Raw genomic sequence first — 19,622 nt, forward strand, 5'->3', positions numbered from 1 at the left:
GGATAGTTCACCCAAAAATGAAAATGTGATGTTTATCTGCTTACTCCCAAGGCATCCAAGATGTAGGTGACTTTGTTTCTTCAGTAGAACACAAATGATGATTTTTAACTCCAACTGTTGCCGTCTGTCAGTCAAATAATGCGTGGAAATGGTAACACCATCTCTAAGAGTCAAATAAACATTCATATACAAATCCAAATTAAACCCTGCGGCTCATGACGACACATTGAGGTCCTTAGACAAACCGAACAGTATTTATATCATTTTTTACCTCTAGTACACCACTATGTCCAACTGTGTTCAGCATCCGGTTAGTGAGGTTAAAAAACACGCTCTGATGACGGAAGTGATCTCTTGCGTTTTGCTTCAATGAGCACGAGGCATCACTGCCGTTGTCAGAGCGCGATCAGACCTCACTAACCGGATGTTTTATAACATTTTAAGAATGTTACTAAAGTAACTTTTTATCATCTTCGGAATATTGCCTGTATAAGACTATTTCTTTCTATGTCTGATGCAGAAAGGCTTATTCACGCCTTTATAACATCCAGGCTTGACTACTGTAATTCTCTTTTTGCAGGGTTACCTGCAAGCATCATTAAGAGGCTGCAATATGTGCAAAATTCAGCTGCTCGTGTTCTAACTTACACACCATCCCGCGGTCATATCACTCCTGTGCTTTCTCAATTACACTGGCTTCCAGTTCAGTCACGTATTGATTTTAAAGTTCTTAACGTGTAAAGCAGTCCGTGGGCTGTAATGTGGTGACAGTGCCCACGCCATCTCGGTCTCTCTGCTCTGCTGGTTCTCTTACCCTGTACCATTTTTATTGTTGTAGTACCTTGAGTGTAAGAAAGGCGCAATACAAATACAATTTATTATTATTATTATTATTATTATTATTTTTGTGTATATAGTGTAAAATAGAGTTTTTAAATGATGGTGAAATGGCAGAATGGTCAAAAAAAGTGCAGAAGATTTTAAGGATGCACAACTTTGGCATTAAACATGAGAAATAGTTAATGTATTGTTTGTCTGGAGGAATGTTACAGCAGTATTTCTAAATGAGTATACTGGGTTGTTTCAACAGTTAAATTAATTAGGTTAAATTCAACTATTGTCAATATTTGACCCAAATTTAACCCAGCATTTTTAAGAGTGTATTTACTATAATAGTGAGACTGTTTTAAGTCTTCATACATTTGGAAGATATTCATCTTCATCGAACAAAACATCTGTGACATTTTATGATGTGCTGATTAGTTCTGATCATGTTATTTGTTGGTATGTGAGGAGATGAAGACTGTTGTGTCACTTGTCTTCCATCTCACGTCTCTTTCAGTTCTGTTCAGCTGTGATTGTCAAGTGTATTTTAAATTTTGTATTTTTCTGATATGTTTGTCTTGTATAATATTATCACTGTTTGATGAAGATGATTGCCTTTATTAAAGTACTCTGCTCAGCTCAAGCCTTCAGCTCCAGACTGTTCTTTCTTTTAGCAGCATTCTTGTTTCTTTGTTCCAATTTCAGGGTTTTTCTTCCATCTGGTGCTCATTTTCTTCAAGGGTCTTAAAGTAAAACTCACAACTTTATTTTCTTTTCTGAAACAAGGAACTTCAGAAATTGTGTATTTATGTGACACTTGGGCCAAAGTTAGTGTATTGATTAAGTGGAAACAAAACTAGATGGCAATCTGAAAACATATAAATATATAAACCTCATGATTTGAGTTAAAAGCTGAAGTAATCAAGAAATCCAGATTTGATTTTCCTTAGTAACAGAGTGTTTGCTGAATTACACACATGGAGAACCAATCATATTACAGAAAAATTATGTAATGGATCATCTCACCTTTTTCAGAAACTGTTGTACTCTTGTTGGGGGGATTCTCTCTGAAACTGGTTTGAAATCCTCTTGGCAATATTCAAAGAGTCTGTCTGGAGCGAGTCATGTTTTCTGAAAGTTTTATTGAATCAGTCTGTACCTTTTTGATTCAGTTGTTACACAGCATTAAAAAAACAGTTATGTTGCGTATGCAATAACACATCTGTTTTTCACCTGTAACTTTGCATCAGCTTTTATACACATCATTTTCTTTCTGAAACAAGCTAAAATATCTTGAAAGATATGTGTATGTTCATGTGAAAATCTTGGAAACTGGATTCTTTGAATGTTGAGTAACGACACTAGATGGCGCACTAATGCAGAATAATCATACTGTTTGTAGTGCACAGTTTAGTTTGATGTATTAATGAAATATCAGACAATTTATAACAAGGGCACAACATGGGTGGGTTGCTGTTCTTGCAAAAAAAAAAAAAAAAGATTTAATAATAATAACAATAATAAATAGGCAACCGTAACTGTGTTTAGGGGTAGTGTAGGGGGATAGAATATACAGTTTGTACAGGATAAAAACTATTACGTCTATAAAGCCAGGATAACAGAAAAAGCACAGCTTGACCTAGTTTAATCAGCGCATCCTAGCTTAGTCCATTGCATGTTTGCTGAGCCAGGATGAGTAATGTGCAGCTTTGTCAAGCCAGGTTTAGATAGTTGGGATAAGTGCACATTCACAGCATTCTTAAACAGACCACAGGATCGATCACAGAATCAATGAGGCAAAAATGGATAAAACCTGTGAGTAATGGGATTTTGTAATATGTTCAATTAGATTTGTTCATAAAAATATATATTTCACTTGTAAAAGTATATAAAGATCTTTATGATCAGATATTTGTATTTTTAAATTCAACATTGAATTTTTGAACAGTTACACATTTTTGAACAATCACATTTTATGTATTTTCTTATTAACTAGTAAAACTACAGATTTTGAGCAATTCTAGTTTTAAGCAGTGTATTGGTTAGTCGTGTGCCATACTCTAAGAAAATTTTGTAAAAATAGGGCACAATATGAAGGAATTATCCATATTAATTTTTCACAGGTGTTTTACCTGTGTTTTAAATTACACATTGCATTTTGTGTTTTAGGGTTACACAGGGATTCAACTTAACAGGTAATGTCCTGGCAGAAAATTACCAGTACCTTTTCTGTTTTTCTAAAAAACAAAACAAAACCTGAACAACAATTATAGGTAGGCCTGCAAGAACATGCTCCAAATAACCAGTGCTCCACTGAAACCATCATAATTACAATTCAACAAGCTACTTGTCATTTCCACAAATTAAAGTTGTACACTTTGCCTTAAATGTGACCAGTGGACATTCATGCTCAGGAAATTTAATCATGAAGATTCAATTGAAAACACTTATCCACTATGCACATCTATTTTTAGTTTGTTTTATCTGTCTATTTAATATATCTCATCTATCTACTATTTTTATTTTAAAATAAACTTTTTTTTACCAATTTTAAATCTTAATTGATTTTATCTAATCTATAATTTGTAAATTTGATCTATTTTTTTTTTTTTTTTCATCATCTATTTGATTTCTCTTATCTACCCTTCTTATTAAAGAACAAACATGTCTGGCCAAAAAAGAGCCTGGCAGCAAGTCAAGATTAAGTACCAGAACATTTTGCAGGCTGGTAAGTGACTTGATTGGTGAAAAAAAAATGTACAAATTAGGTGAATATTGTCTGCTGTCATATTTTATTGTCTGTACTGATTTTAGCATTTACAAAGGCTCATATTTACACTGAACTTTGACTGTAACACAATGTATTAATCATTGTTATTTTTCAAGTGATGACAGCAAAAAAAAAAAAAAAAAAAAAATCCAAAAACATTGTGGTCTCCTACCTTTTTTCATAAATGTCCAGTATAATACATATTGATCCAGTTAAGTGATGCATGTACACATGAAAGAGTGACATACATGATCTTTTATTAAGGATAGGCTAAATCAACACAGACTGCAATAGGGTCATTCTACAGAAACGTCCACTTTTGGTATGACAAAATGTCTTAAACTGTATTTTTTTTTTTTTTTTACATTTAAACTTAGACCACATTATTATATTACACTTTGACTTTATGAATACACATAAATCACAGCTTAATGATTTTTTTTTTTTTTTTTTGAGCATTTATTTAAAGACTGCATGTACCCATTTTTTGTCACTGGTGTTACCTTACTTCTCTGGCATTTGTAAACATTTTTTATGAAATATTATTTCTCAATTTTTTTCAGCACATGCAGTCAGAGTTACAGAATAATAATGATAATGCAAAAATAAGGTATTATGTATATTTTTTTTATTTTAATCAGGTTAGTTAAAAGTGTGATTTAATTATGTTAATTCATTTGCACAACCATGTATTTGCTATAACAATGAAAATATTTGAAAAACGGTTATAAAGCAAGTAATGATGCAATCCTTTACATCTTAATTCTTGAGTGTAGCAGAATTCAATGAATGTAAAATTATTATCATGGCATATGACACATTTTATTTAATGTGACAGACAAAAAACAGTAACACCAGTGACAAAATGAATCACCAGTGACATACATAGGACCGAATATCCTTATTCTTCAACTATAATTAAGTAGACTAAATTTGTACATTTGGTATACAATCAAAGGCTTATCATTGACATTAGTGAAAGCAGTCAGAAAAAGATTATAAACAACATTTAAAAAATGTCTGTAAAATATGCTGTCTGTAAAGTCGCTGCTTCTCAGCTGCACTCAATTTAGCCATATCTGCCCAAAAGGAGGATTGACAATGAGAAAGAAAATAGTGCTATTTTATGCAAAAAAAAAAAAAAAAAAAAACTTAATGCATAGCTTTGAATAAAGTTTATCTATAAACGTGTGACAGCAGAGACAATTTTCATGAAAAATGCATTTTATGAAATGGCTGCTGCAAGGTATCAATCCACATGTTGTCAATCATGATATATTCACTAAATCAAGCAGTTAAATCCATTTGTATTCTAGTTTTTTATAATTCCCTAACAATAACCAGTGACACACCAGTGACTTCAACTAAAAGCTTCATATGAAATTATTATTTTATAATTAAAATTTCTGATAACTGAAAAGAGATAGAGGACTTTCCATTGGCCTTTCTTCATTGATCTTCAGGAAACAGGAAGAAGGAAGTCAAGTGATGTCATCGTTGTGATTTTTTTCTTTCAAAATAAGAGATTTTTGTTAAAGGTAACACCAGTGAACAACTACATTCATTATATATTTTATAATATTTATTTGGCATTTGTTTTTTTATGTCATTTACATTATATTAGTAATGCACCAGTTCGTTGTTTGCCAACCGCCGATAAACCCTAGAAAAAGAAGAAGCGGAAATATGACTCCTGTCCTCTAGTGGCCAAACGCTGTATTAGTTTCACTTTTGAGGGTGTTTATTTTCTGTGAGTTCCTATAGCCTACATGTAGTCCTGTTTTTAGGTGTACAGTACAGAAGCATTAGGTGGAGACATACATTTGATGCGGGATGTAATTTACATAAAAGGAAACAGATCAACTCACGCAAATATATCGCTTGCTAGTGCTAGTATTCGTGTTGCGGGTGTATTATAAACAACAGAGGGTCATTTACTGTCACTGCACACGTGTATTAATGTTTTATTATCATGTAGCTTGAGGAAACTCGACTCATTTGATGCTCTTTATTTGATTGAAAGACTTTTTTCATAAACTAGAGCACGAGCTGTTTAAGCTGTTGAACTTCAGCTTGTAAACTTTACCAATAAGGTTTGAGTCCTGTGTTTCAGACATGAATGATTCCTCATGCTGTTATTACAGACTTTCTTCGTGAAAAGTCCCTCAGACCCACACTGAAGGAGGGACTCGAGACATTATCATCACAGATGTCAGAGATGTGGCTCTTCTGACCAGTAAACACCCACTCTGAGCACACTAGCATAGGTACTAAAATCTACCTAAACACTTCATTAACCACTTATTTGATAATGATTTTCTTCTTAAAAAACAAAAAGAAGTTTGTTGGATAACACTCTTTGACCCCGTTACTCGTGTTTTGTTCCCTGATCCTCAGGTGGCTTTACAGAGCTGGAGATGGAGCAGGAACGGATATCTTGAGCAGTCCTCATGTATTTGTGTCTGATCTTTACCATTATCAGTGGAAACTTAAGGTGAGATTTTCTGTCTGATTATGTTATTGATCTTACACTAAATTTCAACCATTGTTTTACCTATATGGACAGGAGTTATTATAAAACAAAATAACTTATTGACAACCATCAAACACAGATCATGAATTGTAAATAATTGCATTTATTCTTAAAATAACCCAGTGTGCCAGTGCATGATATAACCTTTATTACAAAGAAAAAAACAGGCATCAAGAATAGTTCTGCTTAGAAATATCTACTGAAACTACACTCTCAGGATGTCACTGAAGGGACTTTCTCAACCATTTAGGTACTAATAAGTAAATAAGGTACAATGGTGTGCCTGAGAGTGTAGCACTGCTGGATCACTTCATAAGATCAGCATGCCATATATATTTTCCTTTTTTTTTTTTTTTTTGCAGTAATATCACTGTTTGACTTGAGAGACCTTTTTGTCAAACATCAAACTAATGAGTTCAGTATTATGTAGTAAAATGGCTTCACTGTAGAGCAGAAATCAACAGTTTCATGTGAGTAAAATGCAAAAAATCCTTGCAACGACTCTCTGTCCACACAGACTGACACCTCAGACACACTCGCACTGACGCACTGTTGACACCTCAGTCACACACTCGAACAGACGGGTTATTGACGCCTCAGACACACGCTTGCTTTATTGACACCTTCTGACATCAAATGCAAACATCCAGCAGCAGACTCATTCTCATGCACAAGCTGTTTATCTACCCAACGGATCAAACCACAGTTGTGTACAGATATACATAAATGAGCCGCGGCACGGTTCACTTTGTCACCTTTTGATGATTAGTTTGCAACTATGTTCTGCAAACATGAAAATGCTCTAATGGACCACATGATTTACATAATCTGATCCCTGCTGTATGTCTTATCTATCTCCTGATGTAACATGGTGATTCTCACAATCCCAAATCTCAACCATAGACTCAGAGTCGGAGGTCGTTGCAGGAGGTTCCCAATGAAAATGATTAAATAAGGGTTTTGTATTTAGAAAAACCTTGAAGTTTGGTCATCTTCTGAGTGCGATTGGTGCATATTCCACATGACTCTCCTCTTCAACTTTCTGTGAAAATGCATAACACAAGATATAATAATGATAAAGTAACAATTCTTTTATAAACACATGGTGTGGTTGTGTGTGAGATTTATGCGATAGATCATTTTACTATGAAAGCACATTACTATCAGTTGCAATAATTGATATATTGACTTATCACACAATATAAGGAAAGATCGGACATCGACAGGTGAAAAGAAGGCATCGTTTGAGGCATCACCATTTTCCTGATAACTCCAGTATGAAAGAATAAATCCAAATAGACTCAAAGCAGCAATTCACTGGTTCATATTTAAATGTAACAACAACAACACAAAATGGTGCTCTCTCACAGCTAGAGTTAAGCGGATTTCACAAGGGAGAGAATGCATTTTTTTACATTCCATTTGTGGTGGGGTTTTTTTTCCATTGTTTTCAATGTAAACGTGCATTAGACGGATGTTTGACCATCTTTTGCAGCATCTTGTGCATGCATTATTATGCTGTTATATTAACATTATATATCATAATATATAAGTCAATGGCATAAAAACAGTCTTAAAATCACAATAATATCATTTATCGCAATTTTCTCTGGGACAGTATATCGGCCAACAAAAGTAGTTATCATGACAGGCCTGACCACCACATAAGAAAAAGCTAATCATGGTAAATCATAAAAAAATGACATACAAAGTCCAGATTATGTTATTAAAAATTCCAAATTATGACATACTGTACTTAAATCAGATTATGATATACGCAAGTCAAAATTAATGTCTTAATTTTAACATTTTAAGTTATAATTAGAATTTTTTAATACAATTTTTTAAACTTTGTATGCAATATTTTCAACTTTTTAAGTTAAAATTATAAGTTTTTATCCTTATAATTTCAGTTTAGCATGTCATAATTTTGACTTTTTGTTATAATTATGATTTACCAGAGCATATTTTTTTTCTTAAGTGCTGGAAATGGACTTAAATATTATAAACAAAATCAGAAGTCCACACTGATCTACATATGACTCTCTGCTGAAATTAACAGTAAATTTTCTTACTGTTTTCTGTGTGTTTCTCTTGTAGAATGTCGTCTCGGTGTAAGTGATCTCGACTTCACAAATCTCAACTGTTTCAACAGCAATAGATGCATTAAACCACAAACTCAGTCTTAATTGCGTGTTACTATTAGAGCTTTCAAATTTAACACCAAAGTACAACAAATTTAATTTGCCATTAGGCCTGTTACTTTTTACATGCACAAAAAGTTCCTAAAAGAGTGTTTAGCATTACATTTAGAGAGACACAGAAATCACACATATTTACACATAAATTGAATTGAAATGGGATGTTTAAAAAAGTATTTAACATTCTTTTTATTTAATGAGCATTCAGGTTTAACAAAAGTCATCATTTATATAGATCTTGATTTGAGCAGCAGCTGCATGTAAGATTATGTTCATAAAACTGAGAAATCTTTTTTATTTCCAAATTAAAAATAAACATTTATGTTTTTGCATTTTCAGCATTGATGCAGTTTGAGAAATGCAGTCAGATTTTTTTGTGTGTGAGTTGAGTAAACAGCAACGTTCAGTGTCATTATATGCAAATAGGCATTATAATGCGAGTGTTATGAGAATAATTTTAATTAAATGATAAAGCAGGGCTATCAGCATTTTTTAAAAAAAGATTTATTTCTTTTATTACTTGTTTAAAAGGATAAGAGAACACTTGCCTTCTTTATCAATTTTTCTACATTTCCTGCAGATGCAAAATATCCCGACGGCAGCAACAATCAACAGAAATCCAGCAGCAGCAGCAGAGATCAGAGCTATCAGAGAGACTGGAAGAGCATAAAAGAGAGATAGTCATTAATGTAAGTGATTGAATCAGTCTGATCTACAACAGAAGACAGAGATCAGATCAGTAAATAATCACATATATCAGCTCTGTCGTACCTGCACATGTGTGACAGAGGTGAGTGATGTCCAGATGTTGAGTCTGGTTGCTGATGGGATTGTTCAGCACACAGCTGTAGGTGTTTTTATCCTGATATTCCACCTCCAGAGGTAGAGAGAGACTGATGCTGAGATCAGACACACTGATGCTGGACAATAAACTGTTTCCTTTGTACCAGGAGAGAGTCACATGACTCACATTCACAGCTGAACACACCAATGAACAATTTGATGATGAAGATGGTGGTGATGATGATGAAGAACAGTCTCTGATAACCATGGGAACAGGCAGCCAAGCTGGAACACATGGGAGAATAAATAGTATGAACACGATAATCTGCTTGTATTTGGTGTAGTGAATCTATGCAATGTGTGTCGACTCTCATCTCAAACTCTAAAATGATTAAACATCCGAATTTGTAAATAGAATATATAAATGTTTGTAGAAAATGAACTCTACTCACCATAGACAGAAACACTGAATGTTTTTGATGCCAGTTTCACTCCACTTTTATCTAGTTGATAAACTCCAGCATGTTCAGTTGTGATGTTTGTGATGGTCAGAGATCCAGTTTGATCGTCCAGCTTCAGTCTGTCTCTGAATCTCCCATCAGGACCATCATATGTGTTGAAGGTTTGCTTCTTTTTCTTTATTTTTGCTATGGTAGAGTTTCCAACTCCAAATGTCCACGTTATGTCATCTTGTTCACGTATTTCAGTAAGATCAGTGTATAAAGTGACAGAATCTCCCTCCATCACTGACACTGAATCACCAAACACACCTGGAGAACAAACAGATTTTACTGATTAAACACTGATTAAAGCCTCTGATGGTTTACAAAGCCTGAAATCAGCTTCATTTACCTGTAAAGTTGAGAACCGCAGCAAAAACACAAAACAAAATGTAAAATATCAATGGACTTTATAAATTGCTACTGTAAAGAGAAACTGTTAGAATTAAGCAGAAAACATTTTCGCAGCACTTACAAATTGCTTGGAAATATATTTAAGGTAGCAATGAATGGAGTAATATGGCAGCATAATTTATGAAAAAGACAGATAACCACATATAACAAAATGTCACAACCTTCAGGCCCCCTTCATCGCAGCTTAATGCCGCAGTGTTTTCTACCACAATAATTATTATAATCCATTTCACAAATGTCAACTTTAAACCCAACACACAGTAATACACTGATATTCACACTAAATATTTTAATGGATTAAACACATAAATGCATTAAGCCCAGATGTGAACTCAAAGCAAACAGGTTTCCTAAAACAGCAACAACTTTTAATTAAATTTAATATAAAGTAACAGGGTTAAAGTTGATCTGTTTTAAATAAGTAAGACTAGGTTCAAAATTATGGTTTAAATGTAAGTCTGCTTATTTCAGAATTATTAAATAAAACTTGATTTCATCTAGCTTAATTCTTATTAAGTCAAGTCATCTTCATTTATATAGTGCTTTTCACAATACAGATCGTTTCAAAGCAGCTTCACAGTGATAATAGGAAAGATAATGGACAGATTGTTTTGGCTTTAGTAGAACGCATCCTTAATATTTAATCTTTAATTTGTTAGAGGACAATCCGTGTTCAAAGTTTCATAATTTATTGACAATAAATACATAATTATTGAAGATTAAAAATACAGTTTTCATTGCACTGGATGTTTTAAATACATTTTTTTATATATATAATTGAGCGATTTAAATCATTAGATCACTGGATAGTCTCATATGAACTATAAGGTTCCTGCACATTTTGATCAGTGAATTTCCATGACATTTGTAGATGTTTATGATCACTGCAGAAGTATTTTTAAATATACTCTCTCACACACACACACACACACACACACACAAAAATATGGAAAAACGGAATGGAAATGTCATGATATTTACAAACAGCTCAACAGAAAGTTCACACTTTCTGCAGAGATTTCCATTATTTTCATGACATTTTATCCAGACCTAGAAATTCCAGTGTAAACTTCCTAACCCTAACGGAGACCTGAATTCAAAGTTAGTAGATCTTGTATTTTATTCATAATTGATTTGGTACATAACAGCAGATGAAGATAATCTAATTTGAACAGTAGCAGCAGCTTTATTAGTCTGAAATTTAAAACAAGCCATACAAATGTTTTTATAACTCACCAGTCAGACTCCAGCAGCACAGACAGAACAAAACCAACCTGTGACACATTTTCTCAGTGGTTCAGTGTGTGATTAACAGCAGAACTGTTGAAGTGTCGAGTGAATCCTCTGATGACAGAGTTTGACACTCCTAGTTCAAGCGCTGCATGTGCACATGATATAAGATTATAGTTCATCTGGCCCTTATTAAAGACTTTAACTGTTATTAATTGCACATTCATAATTTTTATCAAAAGGTTAGGGGCTCATATTAGTATCTCCTTTAGTGCCTTTCAAAAGGGTACCGCACCAGTGACAGCTTTTCTTCTGAGAGTGTTGTTACCTGACTGTTTCAAATGGATAAAAGTACAAGCCCAATTCCAGAAAAGTTGGGACATTTTGTAAAATGCAATAAAATCAAAAATCTGTGATTTTTTTTTTTTTATTCTCTTTAACTTTTATTTAACTGACAAATGTACAATGAAAAGATTTTCAATGTTTTCACTTACCAACTATAAATATAAACAAATTTTTATTTGATAGCTGTCAGATGGCATTGCATTAGAAACCATCATGCTACTGTGTTAAATCCAGCCACATGGACTCTGGAGTACTTTGAAAACCGTTGTCACTTGACACAGTCTGACGCTGCATCAAGAAATGCAACTCAAATCTCTGTTCGATTCAATGCAGAGATGCTGCCGAGCTCATCTCAGATGGTCTAAAAGACAGTGGAAATGTGTGCTGTGGTCAGATGACTCCATTTTTCAACTTGTTTTTGGGAAAAACTGACATTGAGTTCTCAGTCCCAAAGACGAAAGGAACCATCCAGACTTTCATCAGTGACAGGTGCAAAAGCAAACATCTGTCATGGTATGAGGGAGCATCAGTGCAAATTTAATAGGTGACTTGCATTTGTGTGAAGGTACCACTGACATGGAGGCATATATCTGGATTGTACAGAGACATATACTGCCATCAAGATGACATCTTTCCTAAGAAGCAAGACAAAGCCAGGCCTCATTCTGCACGTGCAACATCAGAGTGGTTTCTAGACACTCTACACCGAAGGGATGTGCTTGACTGCCTGCCTACAGTCCAGATCTGACTCTTATTGAAATTGTACAGGCAATCAGACAACAATGACCCCAGATTGTTGAGCAGATGTCTTGTATCAGGAGAGATTGGGCAAAAACTGCAACAATTAGTATCCTCAGTTCCCGAACAATTAAGAACTGTAATTAAAAGGAAAGGTGATGTGACACAGTGGTAAACATAGCTCTGTCTTAACTTTTTTGGAGTGTGTTGCAGCCATCAAAATCAAAATTTGTATACATTTCTAAAATACATTTAAATTTGTCAGTGAAAACGTTGAAAATCTTTTTGTTGCACTTTTGTCAGTTGAATAGAGGTTAAAGAGAATTAATAAATCACAGATTCTTGATGTTATTACATTTTACAAACTTTTCTGGAATTGGGGTTGTTGAAGAGTATTGTGTATGAACTACATTTCATGGTGAAATGAAGCATAACTCTAGTGATTTTAATATTGCTTATTTATTCTAAATTTGGAAAAACCAGAGTACAAAGTTAACCCTCATTTCCCCTATACACTCAGGTTCTTTGGGGTCAATTCGGATGCCACACATTTACAGAGCAATTGTGTAAAAACTATTTTTAAAAAATTAATACAAATGACTGTATTAATGATGATCAAAATTCAAGTTGTTTCTGGAAATTGATCTAGGATTTGCTTGCAGAAATCTGCCATCTGCTGGTTAGAAAAAAATGCTGACACTCTATGGCCCTATATATTGTTAAAATATATATTTAAACAACAAAATGCCACTAAAAATCCTTAAGACTGATTGTATTTACAAAATATTACAGTTTTTCTCAGTCGCTTTGGTGCATTTCTCACATCACTATTTACATTTGCACAACAGTTAATGCAGTTCTCAAAAACAATTAGTACAAACTGCAAAACCTAGTTGATAACCTGCAAAAGCGTGTCACTTGCTCAAAATGGATAGGTCATTCCTCAAAAGCAAGTATTCGTGTCAATGAAAGTGTCAGTGTCATCAAGATGAAAAGTCCTGACACCATTGTTTATGAACAAGATAGTCAAATGGCTTTGTCATGTTTTCATTATGACAGTTTACTCTGTCAATGTTTTCCAATGCAAAAAAGTCAGATCTTGGTGACACTACCTGAAAATGATCAAGACAGCACTATATACTATTTGCACAGCCATTTGAAAAATACAGTAAAGTTACACATTACTGTATTTAGTGAGGTAACTGAGTACAAGACACTGAATATGTATGTTTCACATTTTTACTGCATATGCTCTTTGCAATTCTAATTTGTTCACAGAATTGTGCAAAAGAAAAAATACACCCTTATTTGCAACAAACCTAAACTCCCTTTGGGTAGAGCTGTGCACAACTGTAAACAATATTGCAGTACATATGGCAAATCTTTACTGTAACACTACTGTACACTACAATACACTAAATGTGTGATGCAGTAAAGCTGTACGTCTAAATGTAAAATGTACAGTGACAAGTTCTTGTCCCACTGCAAGCTTCATGTATGACACGATGACAGTAGTGCAGTGCAGATTGTTTAGTGCTGAATTACTGTCCATTTATACACACCTGTTCTCCCAACGAAATCTTTGAATAATTGAATTTACAGTGGTTCTCCCAACATTTGGCTGCACCCTTCGTCCAGCCTCAGCCATTGTGAGGCCGTGACTGATAACATGATCCACAATTGTAGCCCTGATTTCATCAGGGATCTGCCTATTGGCCTCTTCTTCCTCTTCCCCTGTTTTGTCCCCTTCTCCTTCTTCCTCACACCCTTACCCCTCTTCCATGAGGCTGACCTTCCATTTCTGTGTCATGGTTCGTATATGCTTGTAAAGTGGGGGTTTATGGGATTCACCTCTGACAGTGATTGTTGAGAAGTGGCTTATCATTGGTTGCAACTAATGCTTCACACTCCCCTTTTCATCAGTGAAAGTTGAGATTCACTTGAGAGAAAATGTTCAATTTAGGAGACATTTTCAGGAAAAAAAGATTTTAAAAAAATGTGTAAAATTTGCTTGACAGATTTTGACAACTAGTTCAACATTTTTGTATGTAATGACTCAAGCAATGAAATGAGGACTATTAGTTTTATATGGAATGACTATTCAGCATTCACAAGTATAGTTAATTTTGACTGACATGACATAAGCAAATGATAATGTTATAAAACAGCAGAGAGTTGTATGAAAGCAATTGATGCATGTCCAAAAGCATTTGCAATTTGTTCGAAGGAATGAGAAACTGCTACTATGATGTGCACAAATGACTAAATGTTGTGGAGGTTGAACTAACTGTTGTGAAAATGTAAATAGTGATGTGAGAAATGCACCAAAGCGACTGAGAAAAACTGTATTAAACCAAATAGTAGAAATAAGTAGAAATGAACAGAAGTGTGTTTTTTTTTTTTTTTTTTTTTTGTGCATGCAAAGGTGTGTGTGTGTGTGTACTTGTTTTGACTATACTTGTAAGGACCAAATGTCCTCACTTATATTATGAAATGTTTTCACAACCCACTAGTGCGGACACTGACTGGTCCTCACTCATTAAAAAGTCTTATAAATCAGCTAAAGGAGGTTTTTATTTAAATCTAGTGATGTGCACATGTTTCTGTGATGGATGGAAGATTCAGCTTCATTCACACAGAGCCATTCAGAACAGTTTCCACTGTCTCTTCTCTTTCCTCTCATGAGCTCCCTCTGTTGCTCTGGCTGAATAGGATAACAGGTATAGAGAGACAGAGAGATCACTCAAACCTCCTTGGATTTTAATCATCGCACAATTTAGAGGAAAATTAATAGAAATTTTAAAGTTTGAACAACGCTGTTGGACACTGTTGATATTTGAAATCAACCCAAACAAACCCCTCTCTTCATTGCTCCGCCTCCAAAACTCACTCTTCAATCCTAACCAATCTGCTGAGACTTGATCTCGAACCCCAGCCCGATCGCTGCTGGCATGCAAGGCGAGTGCAATAACAAAGATGCTAAATTCTCACTATCTGGCCACTGTTATACATACAGTGTGAGTGGATGTCTGTTTATCACAGCTGATGCACAACAAAATGATTCACAAAAAATAAAGCGCACCTGACGAATGAATGACAAGGAAGCACAAAAAAAATGGATGTACTGTTCACAAGAGAAAATACAAAGTGTTTGTTGATAATCGCCAACAGCACAGCAACTCCAGACAATCAAAACCCAGTGTACTCACATGAGTAGCGGGATCAAAGCCTCCGCGTCTTCCCACTTAGCCCTCTCCAGTGCTGGAAAGCTTTTCTAATATAATGTGGATCCTAAAGCGCTTGCCCAGCCATAAACCTTCATTCCAGTGATATTCTTTTAAGCTTTATTGTGTCTCATCTCTCGTTCTGCAGCTTTTTTTTCTTATTTTCAAATCTCTCTCTTGCTCGTTCTCTCACCTCGACCGTGATACACCCCTAATGCTGATTGGTTAGATGTTTGTTGTTGGTGTCAGCCTGACTAACTTCCAAACAGTGTTTTTGAAAGTCCTCCTTTAAGAAATGTGATGTAAACATTTGATATTTTATCAATATATATATTTTTTTTAAATGTGTAAGGTTTTGAACCTGAAAGACTTGGAGTTATGGAGTTTTGTGCATTCTTGTGATTGTAAATAAATGGAAGCAGGTGCAACCGAATAAGTGTGTTCTCTTTTTATGTCAAATGGTAAATATCAGTTAGATTTAGCATGATTGATGTGCACTCCTGACAAATGAATAAATTACTGTAACATTTTTTTTATTGTAGAACACTGGTCAAATATCACTGGTCAAAAATCTTAAATCTTTAAGTAAAGCCCAAACGTTTGCTCATTTTGTGAGCTAGTTTTCAGTCAGCTTGTGAAATGGTCAGGTCATGTGACATCGTTCTGTGGAGGTGTGTTAAGGGTGTTTTAAGTGCTTCGGGGATACTGGCCCGACAATGGAAATGTGGCTAGTGACGCCATTGACTGACCCTCAAACCTTATTAAATTTGCATCATCTATTAAAAAAAAAAAGTTTTAAAGGTTACCACATCACTTAAACAGTCTAGTGACCTACTGCTGGCCAAGTTACCTGGGATAGATAATCATAATGCCAAATCACTAGTGCAACATGTCTAAAATTTAACTGTGAATCTATGTTTAAGTAATTGTAGATGTTATCAGTTCAGCAGCCGCGTTTCAAACGCATTGATCAATATTAGGGATGGGCATATCGATATGAAGTATCGATATATCGATACTGACGTTGAGTATCGAAAGTATCGATACTCAAATAAAAATATCGACACTAAGGTGTTTTTTTTTTTACCAGTGATTTTGTTTAATTAACAATAAATTTAATGCATAGCCTACAATATGCATTGAATTGGACAAATAAACTATGTTAGTGAGTAATTGCGTAGTAGAAGTATTTTCCTGCTCATCTGAACACACAAATGCTGCAAGTCAGAACCAATCAATCGCAGAGAGCGTTCGCTCACTGCCGACACTATATTCAAACGGCTGTATGCGTTTAACATTGTAAGAAACCATTGATGCTTTTGGGAAACTCAGCCCTGAACAATGCTTAACAGCAGACAGAACAACATAATATGTTTAAATATATAAATATATACAATATGTTATTTCACAACAAACAACATGAAATAGTAGCCTACATAGTTTTTGCAATTACATTTATTTAAATTGAACATTAAAAGTTCATATTGATGTTCTGTTCTGTAACTACACTGTCAGAATACAAAGTTTGCATTTTATGTGTGCAACAGCCTGTCACTGGCAGTCCCTTATGAAACTGAACCATTACTACAGTGACCATAGTTCAGCTAAGCCTATAGTATTTGTAGATTTCCATGGTTACCACTACAAATAAACATTTTAACCATGTGTAAACAAAAATATAATCTAATAAATTGCAATTAAGGTGTATTGAATGTTAAAATACCTTTCAAATATAATGTTAAGTGGGTTCCATTACCCATTTTACTCAAAGTAATTCAATTTAATAACTTAAATTCAGATTAGAGGTATCGTATCGGTATCGTATTGGCGATTTTGGCCTTGAAAGTATCAGTATCATATCGAAAACAAAATAAGTGGTATCGCCCATCCCTAATCAATATGCTTGCATAGACTTAAGTATAATGTGCGCTGATCTCTCTCCATGTACTGAGCTGGTGTGCGAATCTCATCGACAATAAACTCAAGCTCTTGTCAGCCCCATCCAGCACATTTACATGAAATGTGATTAATAGCAGATCATTTCATGCGTTTCTATGTCAAAGTATCTGTTATCAGATTTGCTGAAGGAAGACATTTTAGAAATCCTGACTGGGCAATGTTTTTCCGGCCATGTCTGGAATAAAGATGGTAACACTATACAGTTAAGCCCGTGATACACTGCACGATTTTTGGGCTGTCCTAGACAAAAGATTGCCATCGTGAAACAATCGTGGCGATTTCTGTGATCATGACTCTTAATGACAGTAATGTTCAAAGACAGTAATATTCCCAGTCTTGCGACAAAAGACAGCCTATCATTTTCTGACAGTGTCAGAAATTTAGCCTGATAAACGCACAGTGTGTTTGCTCTACGACCTATGTCTACTGACCAGCCAATGAAAATGCGACATGAAATCAAAGCGACATGGTGCTAAAACTTAACATTGCTTATCTTTTCCCTTCTTCTTTCGCCGCTTCCTTTTTTTCAGCACACATAAAAACTACAACTGCCAAAGTGTGATTCAACATGGTCTTTTTGCTAACCACTAGAGCATGCTGATGATGTTTTATTCTTCTATAGAAACTTGCATCGTAGCATACGAGTCAACAAGTGTCATCACCGTACAGTCTATGCATGTCATACCCAAGTTTAATAGATCCATGTTGCACAGTGTGATTTGCATTGATCTTATAGGATTGCTAAAATCGTGCAGTGTATTCTGGGCTGTAGTCTATAGAGAGCATGCAGGTGACGTCATCATTGACTGTTTTGACTGCGGTCACGCCCACTGAGTGGCAAAAAGAGTGGCACCATTGGTTTTCAGCGTGAATGCTGTGAAAATTAATACCTTTTTTTTTTTTTTTTTACAGACTGCCAAAAGCTACAGAAAAAAAGAAGCAAATGGATCACTGCAATTCACAGGAACAGCTGGACTCCAGGCAGAGAAACAGATTTGCAGTTATCATTTTGTGTCAAAATGTTGGATTTTGTGGTAAAATCATACCATATATATTGTATTGTTATATTTTTTAACTCATCAATTAAATATTTCTACCATCTTATATTCTGCATAATTGGGTGTTTTTAAATAAACATGTCGAAAACTATACAAGTTTTAGTGCTGGACGATATATATAACATTAAGTCATCACTCTGATTTAAACCTACCTATATATTGTATAAAATATTTACAGGCAGATTTGCTTTATATATTTCCCCGGCGTTGAAAGCAGGCACATATACAGTGGGTACGGAAAGTATTCAGACCCCCTTAAATTTTTCACTCTTTGTTATATTGCAGCCATTTGCAAAAATAATTTAAGTTCATTTTTTTTCCTCATTAATGTACACACAGCACCCCATATTGACAGAAAAACACAGAATTGTTGACATTTTTGCAGATTTATTAAAAAAGAAAAACTGAAATATCACATGGTCCTAAATATTCAGACCCTTTGCTGTGACACTCATATATTTATCTCAGGTGTTGTCCATTTCTTCTGATCATCCTTGAGATGGTTCTACACCTTCATTTGAGTCCAGCTGTGTTTGATTATACTGATCCGGACTTGATTAGGAAAGCCACACACCTGTCTATATAAGACCTTACAGCTCACAGTGCATGTCAGAGCAAATGAGAATCATGAGGTCAAAGGAACTGCCTGAAGAGCTCAGAGACAGAATTGTGGCAAGGCACAGATCTGGCCAAGGTTACAAAAAAATTTCTGCTGCACTTAAGGTTCCTAAGAGCACAGTGGCCTCCATAATCCTTAAATGGAAGACGTTTGGGATGACCAGAACCCTTCCTAAAGGTGGCCGTCTGGCCAAACTGAGCTATCAGGGGAGAAGAGCCTTGGTGAGAGAGGTAAAGAAGAACCCAAAGATTACTCTGGATGAGCTCCAGAGATGCAGTCGGGAGATGGGAGAAAGTTGTAGAAAGTCAACCATCACCAGTCGGGGCTTTATGGCAGAGTGGCCCGACGGAAGCCTCTCCTCAGTGCAAGACACATGAAAGCCCGCATGGAATTTGCTAAAAAACACCTGAAGGACTCCAAGAT

The 19,622-nt window shown here is 34.9% G+C and overlaps 2 long non-coding RNA genes across 2 annotated transcripts; one reads left to right on the forward strand and one right to left on the reverse strand.

The window, feature by feature from the left end:
• The first annotated feature begins 5,351 nt into the window (after nucleotides 1–5,351).
• Nucleotides 5,352–9,221, forward strand: LOC125271638. Its single transcript, XR_007185676.1, has 3 exons — nucleotides 5,352–5,862; nucleotides 5,993–6,089; nucleotides 8,910–9,221. It is a non-coding gene; the product is annotated as an uncharacterized LOC125271638 (long non-coding RNA).
• Nucleotides 6,216–8,594, reverse strand: LOC125271641. Its single transcript, XR_007185679.1, has 2 exons — nucleotides 8,204–8,594; nucleotides 6,216–7,170 (listed from the first exon to the last, which is right to left on the reverse strand). It is a non-coding gene; the product is annotated as an uncharacterized LOC125271641 (long non-coding RNA).
• Nucleotides 9,222–19,622: the final 10,401 nt, after the last annotated feature.

The sequence above is a fragment of the Megalobrama amblycephala genome, linkage group LG7 (assembly GCF_018812025.1).
Source record: "Megalobrama amblycephala isolate DHTTF-2021 linkage group LG7, ASM1881202v1, whole genome shotgun sequence".
Lineage (NCBI taxonomy): Eukaryota > Metazoa > Chordata > Actinopteri > Cypriniformes > Xenocyprididae > Megalobrama > Megalobrama amblycephala.